The sequence below is a fragment of the Equus asinus genome, chromosome X (assembly GCF_041296235.1).
Source record: "Equus asinus isolate D_3611 breed Donkey chromosome X, EquAss-T2T_v2, whole genome shotgun sequence".
NCBI lineage: Eukaryota > Metazoa > Chordata > Mammalia > Perissodactyla > Equidae > Equus > Equus asinus.
Genome location: NC_091820.1, coordinates 37,873,991 through 37,887,839, shown reverse-complemented (window position 1 = coordinate 37,887,839; position 13,849 = coordinate 37,873,991). Strand labels below are relative to the sequence as shown.

General features: G+C 40.1%; 1 protein-coding gene and 1 non-coding gene across 4 annotated transcripts in view; one reads left to right on the top strand and one right to left on the bottom strand.

Moving 5' to 3' along the window:
* The window catches only part of SHROOM4 (shroom family member 4), a 207,803-nt gene that overhangs the window by 52,160 nt on the left and 141,794 nt on the right, over positions 1-13,849 (bottom strand). The window lies entirely within an intron of this gene.
* On the top strand, positions 1,593-1,694 carry LOC123282760 (U6 spliceosomal RNA). Its single transcript, XR_006523001.1, has one exon. It is a non-coding gene; the product is annotated as a U6 spliceosomal RNA (small nuclear RNA).

Genomic DNA, 13,849 nt, shown 5'->3' with positions numbered 1-13,849 from the left:
TCTAAGTTTTATAAAGATCTCACTTGGCTGATGGATTTAGGCAGGTGAAGAGTAGAAGCCAGGAAATCAGTTTAAAAGGCTCTTATAGGTAGGAGATAATGGTGTTTTGTTCTAGGGAGGAAGCAGTGGGCGTGAAGAAGTAGAGCTCACAGTATTTGTTGATGGACTGAATGTGGAGTGAGGGAAAACGAAGAATAAGCCAGGACTTTTGGTCATCTGGCTTCTGTACCTTCTTAGCACAGAATTCACTCCTGAAACTGAGTCATCAGTAGTTCTAAAAAAAAAAAATGATTGGCAGTCTTCACCATTCTTTTATTCAAGCATTTATGGAGCTCCTATCTACATTTATGGTGCTTGGAGTGGTACTACGGAACATGCCAAAACAAAGAAGATATAATGCCGTGCTCAAGGAATTTACAGTGTGATGGAGGGTGAATAAAAATGCCTAAGTAACCACTAAACAGGGCAGGCTGTCGTGTCATAAAGGAAATGCTAACAAAATGAGAGTTAAAAAAAGGAGAAAGCACAGCTAGGTGAATCAAGGAAGACTTCACAGAGCCTCTGAGCTAGTTTTTGAAGATTCAGTATGATTTCAAGTGGAGGAAACTGGAGGGGAGGCCATGCCAGGTTTTGCATTAACAAGAGTGGGAAAAGCAGGAATATGCTGAAGGAAGGACACACAATTTCTACAAGATACACAGAAAGTAAAATTAGAATGATATAAGAACATGGTGGGCCTTACGTGTCAGGGTAAAGCATTTACTTTACATAATCCAAGAAGCAAGAGAGAGGCTTTGGAGGTTCCAGGACAGGAGAGCGACATGGTAAAAACAGTATGTTAGGAAGGTTATTCTCACAGAGGATGAATTACACGGATAAGTACTGAAAGCACAGAGAAGTGAGTAGGCTAGCACAATAGACACAATAAAAGTTAAAACTAGAGCAATGACTGTGGGGATGGAGCAGAAGGGAAGGATGCGAAAAGGGAAATAAGAGACAGAACCAGCAAGGTACAGCTACTAATTAAACATGAAGGAGAGAGAGGAGTTAAGATGACTGTGAAGCACCTGGGAGAATGGTGGTATCATTAATCTAGATAGGGAAGTCAAGAGCGGGAGCTGGCTTCAGGAGACATGAGTTTGATTTTAGATGTGAGTTTATTTGTTATGCTGTCAAATTATGTAGACAGGCACGCCCAGCAAGTAGCTTGACATCTGGGCTAGGGTGCGAGAAAGAGGTTAGGGCAGGTTATAGACATGTGGTCATTATCCACGGAGAGGAGGCAGCCGAGGCTGTTGCAGTGGATATGACTGCCCACGGTAAATGTGTACTACAGGAAAGAGGGTGGATGACAGATCTCTACAGAATAGTTATTGCTCAGATGGGAGAGGAAAAAGAGCTAATCAAAGAGACAAAACAATAAAATGCCATTTTTAATGATATTGGCAATATATTTTTTTAACTAAGTGTCAGCAAGGTTGCAGGGAAATAGGCATTCTTATACATTGCTAGGTGGGAATGGATATAGGTACACAGTTGCTAGAGGGAAATTTGCCATATGTCATCAAGAGACACAAAAATGTTCCTACTGTGCTTACTTCAGCCAACATATACTAAAATTGGAACAATACAGAGAATTAGCATGGCTCACGCACACAGGTGACAAGCAAATTTGTGAAGTGCTCCATATTTTTTCTGGAATTAGACAGTGGTAACAGTCGCACAACCTTGTGAATATACTAAAAACCACTGAATTACACACTTGAAAGTAACGGATTTTACGGTATATGAATTATATCTGTTTGAAAAAATGTTCCTACCCTTTGATCCAGTCTTTCCACTCCTAGGATTTTATCCTAAGAGAGCAATTAGAGATGCACACATTGCTTTATGTACATGAAGTGTCATCCACTGCAGGGTTATTTATAATGGTAAAATTCGGAATATCCTAACTGTCCTACATTTAGGAAGAGTTAGATGAAGTATAGTGTATCTACATGAAAGAATAATAGTCTGCCATTGAAAACTGTGTTTTTGAAGATGACTTAATGATCCTGGAAAAGGCTCACAATATAACGGTAAATGAAAAAAAGCAGTATACAAACCTCACACAGTAGCAGCCCAATTCAAAAAATATATATGCATATACACATATATTCATATACAAGCACAGACATATTAAAAGGCTGGATGCAAATGCACTAATATCTTACCAGCAGGTATTTATCTCTGTGTGGCAGAATTAAGGGTCATTTTTATTTTTTACACTTTTTAAAAATTTGAAAATTTTCTACACTACACACGTATTACTTTTTTTTTTTGAGGAAGATTAGCTCGGAGCTAACTACTGCCAATCCTCCTCTTTTTGCTGAGGAGGATGGGCCCTGAGCTAACATCCGTGCCCATCTTCCTCTGCTTTATACATGGGATGCCCACCACAGCATGGCCTTTGCCAAGCGGTGCCATGTCCGCACCCGGGATGCGAACCGGCAAACACCGGGCCGCCAGGAAGCGGAACATGTGAACTTAACCGCTGCACCACTGGGCTGGCCCCACATGTATTACTTTTGAATGAGAAAGTTTCCAAAGAAAAAGGACATCATGCTATATGGACATACCATTTACCCTGGCAACTGTCTAATATAACTATCTGACTCATTCCTCTTAGGAATCTGAAATTATACTTGTAATTCCACTTAACTATTTCAAATAACTGGATTTTACCCTCAGGGAAATCAGCCTAGAGTCCATCAACCTAGCAAAATGCTTTCCCCAACAAATGGTTTGCTGCTTGGCAGTGGGTTCCCCTGTTTATTCTACTAATTAAAAAAAAATACTCTATCTGAGAGTTTTCTACTCCAGTGTTAGCACTGGGAGTTGTTCTTTACTGTGAGAGGTGGCCAGGGCTGGAAGAACAAGGAGCAAGTTGAGGGGAGACCAGGAAGAGGAAAAGGGAGGTCAAGTCATGGTCAGCATCAAGGCCATGCTCAATGGGTTGAAAAAAATTGTTAATCAGGGCCATCTTGGCTTTGTTTTCTTCCCAGGTGCCTGATGGACTTAGTGGGACAAAGATGGGTGGAGAGGTGACAAGGCACAGGAAAATCTGGTGTGTGTGTGGGGGGGGTGGCAGCAAGTACCATTTGAGACGCCATCTAACTGCTATTATTTGTATACCATATTTACAGTTCACAAAGCACTTTCATAGACACCATTCCATTTACTCCTTACAACAACCTTATAAACTCCTGTTTAGAAAACAAACTCAGGCTCAGAGAGGTGAAGTAAATCACATAAGGATTGAACCCAAGTTCTTTACTTCTACATTCCTGTGTTTTTTTTCCCCCAAAACAGTGATTCTCATAGTTTGTTCTACAGATAAGCATCAGCATCACCTGGGAACTTGTTAGAAACTAAATTCTGGGGGCCTACTCCAGAACTTCTGAATCAGAAACTCTGGGAGTGGGGCCCAGTAATCTGAATTGTAATAAGCCCTCCAAGTGATTCTTATACATGCTCAAGTTTAGACCCATCACTCTAAAGAATGTTACCATACATTTTAAAATGGATTTTCAAATGGCTTCTTTAAAATACTGGCTGCTGCTGCTTTGACTTATGTGGTATTGTCTTCCAAGGCAGTCTGGGAGTCTCCCTTCAACTGTCAGTGGCTATGTGCATAATAGAGGGCAGCTGCTTGAATCAAATTTGGGTTCCAGCCACAGGAATATACGACTTCCTGGTCAGGAAGGTCCCGGAATCAAGAGGGCAATTCCCAGGTCACAGCTTCACTTGTTGCAGGCAGATACGAGCTGGTGAGCAGCTGCCATATATCTACCTCCCCTTCTGAAGTTTCTCTTCGTAAAGTCTTTCACATGGTTTCACATGTTCTGCATGAGCCCCCGGGAAATCCCCTGACCTCATGTATTTACATTTACAAACCTCTATTTCATCAAGCTTTTCATTTCTTCAGTTTTCAGTTGGGTTTTTTAAAGCATTTTGAAATAACAATTTAGGAAAACAATACAGCAAGTGAAGTGAAATTATTTTCCTTCTGGAGAACATGGACACCCCTACTCTCGCCTCCCAAACCACTCCCTACCCAATTTCCTCACTGCAGGTAACTGTTCTCTCTCTCTCTCTCTCTCTCTCTCACACACACACACACACACACACACACACTCAATCAAACATATTCCTTCTCCTTGGGATGGAGAACAAACAAATCAGTTATTTTTTTGAAAATTGGACTTGACCTAAATTGGATTTTATATTTTGTCAAGGTGATGTTTGTAAAATGGAAATAAAACCCGTACACGGATATAGATTTAATTTGAAAATGCTAAAGCCAAAAGACAGAATCACGGAATGAAAATTATAAAGTATTCAAAATTCTAGCAGGGAACGCAATTTGCTGTATTTCTCCTTCTACACAGGTACTAGCATTGAATTCATTTATTTATTTATTCATTGATTGATTCAATCATTCATTAGTTATGGAGAGCCAAGCAAGAACTGTTCAAGGTGCTGGGGACAAAGCAATGAACAAAACAGACAAGACCTCGGTCCTCATGGGGCTCAACTCAATAAATATAATCTGTTGGGTGGTGATAAGTGCTATGAAGACAGAGAAAGCAGGGTAAGGGGTAGACTGACTGACAGGGGTGTGTGGGGCCAATGCTATTTTAGAGAGTGTGGTCAGGGAAGGCTTCTGTTAGGAGGTGATATTTGAGCAGTGACCTAAATGAAGTCAGGGAAGGAGCTAGGCAAATATCTGAGAGGAGAATGTTCTGGGCAGAGAAAGCAAGGGCAATGGTCCTGAGACACGATCAGCTTGCCACAGTCCAAGAATAGTATGAAAGCCAATGAAGCTGAAGTGGAATGAGCAAGACAAAGAGGGGTAGGAAATGAGGTTGGGGAAGGAGCCAGGGGCTGAGTAGGTCATTGTAAGGACTCTAGATTTAATTCTAAGAGTGATGGGAGTAAACCCTGTGTCTACCATGTGTCTAACAGGTGCCAAGGAGTCTAAAAAGTCTGCACTATGATCTTTGCCCTCAAGAAGCTTTCAATCTGTCCATTTGGTAAAATAAGCCAGAATTACAGGAGACTTGAGAAGGCCTGGGGATTCTTGCTGTCTCATGTCTACTTGTTCCTAATCTTAATGAGCCACCTTTAGTAGAAAAGAGCTCCTAAGAAGGAAAAGGCTTGCCTCCTATGCCAATTTGAGAAGATTCTCCTGCCTTATACTTTAGGTACTTTTATCTCAAAAACATTTACAATGTTTACTATGTGTTATAAATATTAAAACATTTAATACACATAACAACCCTGTGAGGCAGGTGCCACTATTGTCATCCCCATTTTTCAGAGGGGAAAACCAGAGACTTGGAGAGGTTGAGTAACCTGCCCAAGGTCACAGAACTAAAAAGCCACAGAGATGGTATTCAAACCCAGGCAGCCTGGCTCCAGAGCCTATGTTCTTAACCACTATTCTAATCTGCCTTGCCTACAGATAGAGATAGAAGGATGAGGAGAGGGGGATGATGAATTTAAAATTGAAAATAAAAGGGAAAGTCTCCCAGATGTCCTGGGCAACCAAGAAGAGTGCTGGGGGCATATGCGAGACCTGGGGAAAAGACCCTGAGCTAGTCATGGGGGAGAGCAGGCAAAGCATGCTGCGGATACTGCATCCATGTTGGGGGTCCACAAGGAGTGTGAATGCACAGCATTCAGGCAGGACTGCTTTGATACTGGAGACATTTCCTGTGGAAGGCTGAGAGACCATGGAACTTTAGGGTATCCTGACCTGCCCAGTACAGAATACATAATGACTAATAGCCTGCAGCCAGAGAAATCTGCATAGAGGAGGTCATGCCTGAGGTCTGGTCTTGAAGGAAGGGTAGGAATTAGCCCAGATGAAAGGTACTACTGCTGAAGGAATAGAATGTAAAAATCATGGAAATGTGAGGAAAAAATGGTGTCCTGAGGGTAGGATGTATGAGAAGGGGTGGTGGGAGATAAGGTTAGAGGGGCAGACTGGGCCAGCACACAGAAGATCTAGGTTGCCATGCTAATGAGTTTGGACTTTTCTCACAGGCACTGGGGAGCCAGTGAAGGATTTTAAGCACAAGAGTAGCATGACCAGATCTGTATTTTGGAAAGGTGTATCTATCGGCATTTTGTAGGTAGAAAAGAGGCAGGTGGACCAGGTAGGAAATGAATGTTATAGTCCAAGTGATCTATGATTCAGGGATAGAGGGGATAGAGCGGAGAGGCAGATTTGAGAATTGTCTTGTCTAGGAGGCAGAACCAATAAGTCTTGGTGCCTGACTAGACAGATGTGAGGGGTAAAGAAGAGGAAGGAGTCCAGAGTGTCTGCTAGATTTCTCACTTCAATAAATGATTCAGCCTGTCACCAATACCAGCAGAAGAAGAGTAGGGAGGGGAATTAGTCTAATTTTGGCCAAGTTGATTTTTAAATATTTCTTATATTTTTTAAAACAATACTTGTAGAAGGCAAACCATTCAAATAGTACAAAGGCACATACAATGAGAAATTAAGTCCCCCACACTCCAGGGGAAACCACCAGTAACAGTTTCTTGTTTATCCCTGAGCAGCAGTATGGCATAGTGTTAAGAACATAAACTCTTGGAACCAGACTGTCTGGATCTCAATTCACCATTGCTAGCTGTGTGGCCTTGGCTTAGTTATTTAACATCTCTATCTCACTCCTATTATCTGTAAAATGGGAATTATAACAATAGAACACAAAAAAGTGTACTAGAATATGGTTCAGAACCTTGCTGTTTGTGCTTATACATCTTGGAGATAATTTTGCATCTGTGTACTTTTTCACAAAATTTTTTTTTTTAGGAAGACTGGCCCTGAGCTAACATCTGTGCCCATCTTCCTCTACTTTATATGTGGGACGCCTACCACAGCATGGCTTTTGCCAAGCAGTGCCATGTCCGCACCCGGGATCCGAACCGGCGAACCCCGGGCCGCCGAGAAGCGGAACGTGTGCACCTAACCGTTGCTGCACCACCGGGCCAGCCCCTTTCACAAATTTTTAATAACTGCCTAATATTGCACTGTGTGAATTTTTTCATAGTTTATTTAACCTTTACCCAATTAATGAATACTGAGGTTGATTCTAAGTTTTGCTAACACAAATAAGGCTGGAATGAATATCTTTGTATGTCTTCACACACATACATGATTATATCTGTTAGATAAATTTCTACAGGTGGAATTCTGGTTCACAGAGTATGCGAATGTTTAATTGTGATAAAGTCTCCTGGAATCCAAAGAGATTATGCTAATATGCACTTCTACCAACAATGTATTAGAACAAAGCTTTTCAAACTTTCATGTACAAACAAATCACCTGGAGATCTCATTAAAATGCAGATTCTGATTTAGTAGGTCTAGGTTGGGGCTGCATTTCTAACAAGCTCTGGGTTGATGTAGATATTGCTGGTCCAAGGATCACACTTTCAGTAGCAAAGTATATAGTAAGGTATAAGAGTGTTTCTCCAAGTTTGCCAAAAAAAAATGTACATTAAACGCTCTGATTTTTGCCACTATGATAGGTGAAAGCTGTATCTTAAGGTGAGAGTTGTTGCTTAAGTTAATCTATATTTCTTTAATTATGGGTGTTGAGCATCGTATCATTTATTTTCATAAGCCAACTTTCTTTTCCTCTGGACTGCCTGTTTAGGTCCTTTTTTCCTCATTTATAATGGTTTGTTAGTATTTTCCTTAGTGATTCTCAATCTCAAGAATTCTTTATTTATAAAGCCACATGCCACATCAGATACAAAATGTTCTCAGTTTTTCGTCTTTGCATTTTGTTTATGTACTGTTGTGGTGCTATAAATTTTAACTTTTGTGTAGTCAAATTTAACAGTTTTCTCCTTTATGGCTTCCTCTGTGTCTTGCTTAGAAAGGCCTTTAATATTTGAAGATAAAATCATATATTAAAAATCATATACTAAACTATGTCTTTGGATCAATTTCTAGACTTAAATATGGTCTATTGATCTGTCTATTCATGTGCTACTACCAAACTGTTTTAATTACCATAGTTTTATAATATGTTACAACAGGACTGGTCCCTTTCTCCCTTATTACTCTCCTTTTTCAGATGTTTCCTGACTAATCGTACGGATTTATATTTCCATGTGCATTTTAGAATCAGCTTTGGTGTGCTGGATTATGATGTGCCTGGGATACAGCTTGGTGGAGAAGTGTAGCATGCAGTTGAAAATGATAATCTGGAATTCAGAAGTGTAGTCTTCTCTGGATATAGTTATCTATAGATAATTATCAGCAGTACCTGAAACCTCTCAAGAAAAGTTCATGGAATGAGAAAGACAGTCTGAGACAGAGCACTAGGTTAGTGGTTCTCAAAGCTCAGTCTTCAGACCAGAAGCACCAGCATTACCTGAGAATGTCTTGGGCCCTGACTGGATCAGAAACTCTAGGGGGAGGAGGGCAGCAATATGCTCTTTAACAAATCCTTCAGGGGATTCTAAAGCACACTCAAGTTTGAGGACCACTGCTCTAGGGCATAGCAGTAGTTCAGAGAAAAACTAAGGAAACAGAGCTGAAAATAAGCAGTAGAAAGAAAACCAGGAGAGAAAGATGTTTAATAATCAAAGAGAGGAAATTTCCAGAAATAAGTGTTCAACAGGGCTAATACTTATTAAGCAACAACTATTTCCAAAGAGCTTTATACATATCATTTACTCATATAATTCTATAAGGCAGTTAGCATTATCCCAATCTGACAGATGAGGAAATTGTGATTAAGTACATCGCTAAAAGTCAGCCAGTTGACATGTGATTTGACACTAGTGCTATTATATACCAATGACTACGTTTCTTCTACTGTACTACACTGCTGAAAATATGCTATTGAAAAACTGCCCACTGGAAAAGGAGAAGGAACAAAGCTTCTTGATTCTTTTTCGATCTGGAGGACACTAATTCATCTTGGAACTATACAGAGAAGAGTGTCGTGGAAGTGGCAGAAGCCAGACTGCAGTGAAGAAATGGGAGGGAGAAAATGGAGACAATGAGTGTAAGAATACTTTTCAAGAGCCTAAGAAGTTTGGCTGTGAAGGAAAAGAGATTGGCAGTTGGAGGAGGATGGAAGTTAAGGGCAGATGATGTTTTTAGGATGAAGTGACCACCAGAAGATATTTATGTGTCATTAAGACTAGTTTAGATTAAAAATAATGTTCTATGGGTCTAGGACAATTTCTGGTCCTGATCTCTCTCACCTAAGCACCATATCATTTTTACCTACGCTCTACAACTGCCAGTTGAACTTCCACGTATCCCATCAATCACCTCAAACTAAAGACAAGACAAAAGAAAAACCAAACAAACGTCGACACCAAGCCTAGCTCTCCCTAATTTATCTTTTTGTTTTGTCTTGTTTATTTGTTTGTTTTAAATCATTAAACGTCTGACTGCTTCAAACCTTTAACCATTGTTTACTTCTCCTCTTCTTCAGCCTGTATACTGAATCAGTCACCAATTCCTGGCTTTGGATTATCTCCTCCATTAACTCGTTCTGTCTGTTCTTACTGTCACTACTCAACATAAGCAATCACGTCACATGGCCTCCCCACATCCAGTCTAACTCACACCAACTTCCCACAAACACCGATTTCATTCTTACTCACCTACTTGCAATCCTGCAGTGGCTCCCCAATGCCTACGGGGTAAAGTTTGCTTTTCTAGGCCTTCTATTGATTGTTAAAATTGCCTCTCACTGATCCCCTACTTAAATCCTAAGTTAGATGGACTTCCTTAATGTTCCCAAAACCTACATTTCTCTCCATCCTCTCTTTATGCCTTCCCACACACCATTTAGGAATTGGGCCATGCCCCTCCCGCTTTTTTGCAAGCTCCTTGTGATGTTCTTCCTGTTTTCATAATCACTTGCTGATGGTATCATTCATTTTGACAATCATCTACTTCCTTGCTCAAGTGTTTTACCTATACATGTCTTATCTCCGTCCACTAGAGTTCGGGGCTAGAGCATACTCCTGCTGTGATCGCACCACATTGTTTAACATATTGCTATGTATATGCCAAGGACTCAAACTAAACAAATATTTATTAAATCAATGAAATTGTATTCTGAGAACTTGCTATTTAGAGACATTTTGTGAATTAATGTTTAGAAAATGCCTACTTTCTTTTCAACTTTCAAATGCCATATTAAAAACAATACACATTCACTGGCTATATACCCAGCATCAGGTACTGTTCTAGGCACTTTCTCAGGAAGTACCTATTTAATCCTTACCAGATCCCTGTCAGGTGGGAATTACTACCCTGAATTACCCATAAAGACAAGACTATGAGATGGTTAAAGATTTGCCCAGTATTTCTACTGAGTACTCAGACTCTGCAGTTAAAAACCCCAAGTCCTTGGGGGCCGGACCCATGGCCGAGTGGTTAAGTTTGCACACTCCGCTTCGGTGGCCCAGGGTTTTGCTGGTTCGGATCCTGGGTGCGGACACAGCACTGCTCGTCAGGCCGTGTTGAGGCGGCGTCCCACATACCACAACTAGAAGGACCCACAACTAAAATATACAACTATGTACTGGGGGGACTTGGGGAGAAAAAGCAGGGGAAAAAAAGAAGATTGACAACAGTTGTTAGCTCAGGTGCCAATCTTAAAAAAACCCCAAAAAACCCCAAGTCCATTACTCTATCCACCAAAACACAGATTCCTTTCTTTCATTTTTATTTTTTAAACAGAGTCCCATGGTTCTTAGTTGAATTATAAACATTATTTTTCTATGGTCTTGATGTAAGAAAAATTCTGGTTAACAAAATAGATAAATAATAAATGTATTTATATCTCAAGTTTAGTGTCTAATTACAGTTATTATGGATAATGAGAGAAAGTACCTTTGTGTTTCTGAAGTAAACTTGTGCCACAATGCAAAGGGAGATGAGCTGCAGCAGGGTGCTGTATTAACATTCATAATTATGCATCTTATGTTCCAAAAATGAATTGTTGTTTGACAGAAAGGAGAAATGACAATAGTAAGAATTATGGCAAAAACACATAAGGTTCATCAACACATAATCGACTTACAAATATGCACATTTTAGATGTTTTCTTTTATTGGTGTTTATGATTTATTATTTAGAAATACTGTAAACTAACCTACCAGAATATGTTTCCCTATTAAAGATGCCTTAAATGAAAACACACACACATAAAGTGCATTATTTTTTTATGACATGTAGATATGTCACTTAAGGGAGATTTTGCTCCACAAACACAATAATCTATACTTAATGAGGTGTCACCTTCTTCAGTGATCCTTGGTCTAAAACACAGTCACAGACACGCACACACACACACACACACACTTTGGGGGCAATTTAAATCTATTGGGAGAAGAAGACTAGATTAAAACTCTTTTCAGTATCTCCTAATGCAGGCTTTATTAAACACAGCACTCCTCAAAGAAACAGGAGGAATGCAGAATACAAATGACAACATTTTCCTGCTGACTGAGACTGGCCCAGCTTCAGATCGGAAAAGATGCCTTCAATCAACAAATGGCTATAGGATGTCTTTTTATTTATTTATTTATTCAATTTTTTTTAAAGATTTTTAAATTTTATTTATTTTTTTTGAGGAAGATTAGCCCTAAGATAACTGCTGCCAATCCTCCTCCTTTTGCTGAGGAAGACTGGCCCTGAGCTACATCCATGCCCATCTTCCTCTACTTTATATGTGGGACACCTACCACAGCATGGCTTGCCAAGTGGTGCCATGTCTGCGCCCAGGATCCGGATCCGAACCGGAGAACCCCGGGCCACTGAAGCGGAAGGTGTGCACTTAACCGCTGTGCTACCGGGCTGGCCCCGCTATCGGATGTCTTAATGTAAGAAGCCAACAACCATCGTTTAGTTGCAAACAGACTCACACCTAGAACCTTAACTCACCCTATCCAAGAGCCAATTAACTCAGTTTATTCTTCTGTTGAGACTAGCAAGCATTCCAGGTCAAGGCAAAGCAAAAGCCTGTGTGACTCAGAAAGACTTAGTTATCCTCTCAGACCAATTTACACTTTTTTTGCTTTGGGCTTTACTGGGGTGCAAGGTTACTACTGAGGATAACACTCACAGGGTGAGGTAAGGGAGAAAGCATGCACAGCCTAAGAATTTTTAAAGTCATAGAGGGATTTCTTGAAGATCTCAATGAAAATATTCAATTTAATGCCTCTGAAAACATTACTGAAACAGAAGCAAAGTAGGTAGTAGGTAGGAACCAACTGAGGTATTACAGAGAGCAAACTATATATGGAGACAGACAGCCCTGGCTATGACACAGTAGACATGCCAGTTACTGCATTTCTTTGTACCTCAATCTCCTCATCTGAGATATGGGGATATATTTATCCCTAGACCTCATAAGAGAGCTGTGATGATTAAATGACATGATACCTCATAAGAGAGCTGCTAGCACTGTGTCTGACCCATAGTAAGTGCTAGAATAGAAGGACAGAACTAACATTTACAGAGTATCTATTAAATCTGAAACTAATCATGCTTCTGGCTGAACCTCTTCAAACATAGGTGGAAAGGCACTTTGGAGGAACCCTCCGGCCTGAATCCAAATCCCTAAGGAGAACTCAGTTCATCCCTTACTGGTCTTAACATTTTCAAACCAACTATTGGGTAGAGGGCTGATACAGCACTATCTCAGTGAGCTGTAGAAGTATGATAGTCCCAATGATAGGAATTCCCCCAAACTTGATTGTAGATACAGGGAAAAAAGATGGGTTATGGAGTCACACACAGAGACTAGATTTGAATCCCAGCTCTGACACTTACTAACTATGTGGCTTTAGACAACTAACATGTCCATTCTGAGTCTTGGTTTCCTCACATAATACATACTTTTTAGAACTGTGGTAAGAATTCAATAGATGTAAGGAGTTATCACTATTATATTCTCATGATCACATGAAATCTCAGGCCAAGGAAGCTACACAGATCCTGGGATAAATACACAGTCAACACAGAGCTACTTTCCCTGTCCAGCTGTGGCAAACCAATGGCCACTGCAAGTGTTTACCCTGATGAGCAATAAGGAGGGAAGAAGAAATTCTTTTTACTGTGGCATGAAAAGGGGCTTCTAGCAATTCTTCCTGTTTTTGGAGATTCATCATAATAGTGATCCTGAATCACATATAAGAGATCAGTCTTATTCCCCATCACTTCACAAGTGCCCTCTCCCACTCATCCTTAAACTTTTCTTTATTAAATTAAGCTTCTCCCAAGAAGTATAGAGTAGGAAACAATCACACACGAACACACACAGAAAAATTTTCTCATCTCATACAAAATTCATGAACCAAAACTAGTTTTTAAGTTTTGTTCAAAATGTTCCATTCTGTTGGAAAGGCGACTGGTACTTTAAGAAATCTATTCCTGAAGTGCACAGGGGGACAACCTCAGGTAAGCAACTTCCATTGTGTGTAAATTTCTATCAAACAAATTTTATGAATGAGAGAAAGAAAAGAGTAGGTAATATTCTGCTATTTCCCTTAGAGAGAAAACCTACCCTGTGTAACTTCTCAAAGACTATCCAAAGGCATATATTAACTTTATACTTAACAAAATTGAGGGATATTCTGCACCCTCATCATAGGGAAAGAAAGGAAGAATATATCTTTGCATTAGGAGCCAGAGACACAATCATTTTTAGCTGAACAAGGATGCCAGAACGGCCAACCAATGCTTTCCCTTTGATTAGCTGGAAAGCAATCAATACATTCTTGATAAATTGGAGCTTTCACTCAAAAT